Source organism: Miscanthus floridulus, chromosome 6 (assembly GCF_019320115.1).
Source record: "Miscanthus floridulus cultivar M001 chromosome 6, ASM1932011v1, whole genome shotgun sequence".
NCBI lineage: Eukaryota > Viridiplantae > Streptophyta > Magnoliopsida > Poales > Poaceae > Miscanthus > Miscanthus floridulus.
Window position 1 is genome coordinate 8,719,929 of NC_089585.1, and position 2,623 is coordinate 8,722,551.

At 44.0% G+C, this 2,623-nt stretch overlaps 1 long non-coding RNA gene across 1 annotated transcript; it reads right to left on the reverse strand.

Annotated features, from left to right (window-relative positions):
• Window positions 1-283: 283 nt before the first annotated feature.
• On the reverse strand, window positions 284-1,640 carry LOC136457565 (uncharacterized). The gene is made up of 3 exons (XR_010759748.1): window positions 1,048-1,640; window positions 579-926; window positions 284-503 (listed from the first exon to the last, which is right to left on the reverse strand). It is a non-coding gene; the product is annotated as an uncharacterized lncRNA (long non-coding RNA).
• Window positions 1,641-2,623: the final 983 nt, after the last annotated feature.

The window sequence follows — 2,623 nt, forward strand, 5'->3', positions numbered from 1 at the left end:
ATATTTTTTTATTGTATGCTGATAATTGATTAAATTTGGTCAAACATATTTGGCACAACTTGCAATTATTTAAACTCAGATGATGACAGATGTAACGCCATAAGAAATATTTCGATATAATCTTTTGTGTGGGACAAAAAATCTTCAATGTATAAGAATGCATGTAGAACATCGGTTAACAAACTGTATAAATAGATGCATGCACTGATAACCTGAGTGCCTTACCACATAGGAATGTCACACAGTACATGTTTTTTCAGCAAAAGTATTGCTTCCACTACAACCAAAGAACATCTTACAACTTATTAGAATTGTATCTGGGTTTGTTCAGGGTATTGCACATCAAGAGTTCGAGACTCACAGAAGTACAATTCCCATATAACCCAAATCACACGGCAAATGATTTTTTAAGTTCTTACCTTAGTTCAGTAACTAAAGTCAGGTCAAAACCAAGGCTCCAAAAAAGTGGATGATGCATCTCATATACTACCAGTGGTGTGTTCCTGTTAAAAATTCAGTTCAGTAAAACAAAGAAGACAACCTATGAAAATAACAGAGCACAGAACACTACTTCTTACCTTACCTCATCTCTGGTTTTAGTTGTAACAGTTGAGAAATAAAATGCACTGCTTCTTGCATGTAGTCCACCACAAAGGGATCAAAGTGACAGTTTATAATGTTCATATCCCATTCATAGTACTCACCAAATGGATGCTTTCCTTTAGTGATAGATAGGCAATAGACATAAGGCTACCCAAACTAAACAGATCCATAGCACGTAAACAATTATGATGGAGCTGTTCAGGTGCTTGCCATCCAGAGCTTCCTGGTGGTCATATGGAGTGCCTTGGTAGGTATCTGCACTGGGCCCTCGATCTTCAGTTCAGCTCCTCAACCTTGGCACCTCTCCCCCAGGTTGCTGCAGACTGCTCAAAATACAGAACGAACACGAGTCAGCTTGATTCAATCCAATGGCTACAGGAACAAGAGGACATGCAATCCATCGTCACATAACAAAGCACGAATGGCGGGCGATATCGATCGTACCTTTGACCTTTCTTGATGGTCTTGGAAATCCTGATGAGCGCCTGACGCGGATCCTGTGCTGCGCCTCCAGCAGACTCCCCTCAAATCCAGCCTTGCACGCACGCCATGTCCGCCGCCGCCATCGCTCGCGGGAGGAGAGGAAAAGTGAGGATTTGAGGAGCAGTGAGGAGGCAGGACTGCTGCCGTGCGGCCGAATCCCCAAATCTGAGCGATGGCGCCACCCTCGCGTGGAGCACCACCAGATATCCTAGGTATCTCTCTCGAGCGAGCTCCGCCGTGCCACCCTCGCCCGCAAGGCCGCAATCTCCTCCCCGTTGCCTGCCTTCGAGATTTGGAAGGACGAGGTGCCGCCTGCCACCGTACGCCGGCCACCGCACGTCTGTGCCCGAGCGTCTGAGCCGCGGCCGCTTCCGAGCGCCGCACGCCCGAAGCCCCCGCACCGCGCGTCGCGTGCCAAGCCCCGCGGCCCTCCCGCGCCCCCCACACCGCGCGCCACGTGCCGAGCCCCGCCGCCGCCCCGCGCGCGCGAGCCCCGCCGCCGGGAGCCGTTGCCACACCGCGCGCCGTGCGCTGCCAACGCCGCCGCCGCCGGATGCCCCCCGACGCCGGGTCGATGCAGCCGGCCCGTGAGAAAGGCACAGTTTCAAGGAGTCTGAATATAAGGATAAGGGGTAATTTGGTCTTTTCGTCTTTGTTTTTTCAGATTTTGAATTTTTTTAATTCATTTATTCCATGACCATCTGACGGCATCCAAACCAGGGGCAAACGGATGATTCAATTCAAAATAGCAAGGGCAAAATCACAAAGTTGAGAAAACAAGGGCAAAATCACAATTAGACTCCTGTATAAGGGTAAGAACACCATTTTCCCTACTAAAAAAGGGATAACTTTATCAAGGGGAATTGGCAGGGGTTTGAAACATCTGTACTCTGTAATGAGCTGTCCTCTTAACTGTAATAGCTGTCTCTGGTCAGTTGTTGCCTGAAAATTCTCAAAAAATCAGGCATCTAAAATATAGCAACCCACTTACTTCCTTTAGAGTATCTCCGGGAGTCCCAAGAGTCTTTCTAAAATTTACTCTCTAAGTTGTCATTTAGAAAGTCATTTGAGTAAAATCGCTTTCTATGTTTTTGTACACTTCAACAACTTTTATATATCTTGTGCGTACTTTAGAGAGTTATCCTCGCTCTTTATCTTCGGTCAGTGAGAAATCCAAAATAGAGGGTGTCCATATTTGGAGATCAATTTAAAAAGAACGTTGGAAGGTATTTTTTTCAACAAATTCTCTATTCCTGTAAAGTAGAAAGAGTATAAATAGTCTCTTGAAGTTGCTCTTATTCTCTATAAAACACAGTTTGATATCATATTGTCTTCCTAATTACACATTAACTATTTATTTATTTTGTACTATATTATTTATACTCACAAGTTTATTTATGATGATTAAATAGCGTGTTTAATTATACATCTAACAATATCAAGTTTATATCATAATAGTTTAAAATTATTAGCTGAATTAATGGTTAAAGATTGTAAAGTTTAAATCTTTATATATGTGTGCTTTATATAAAAGAGA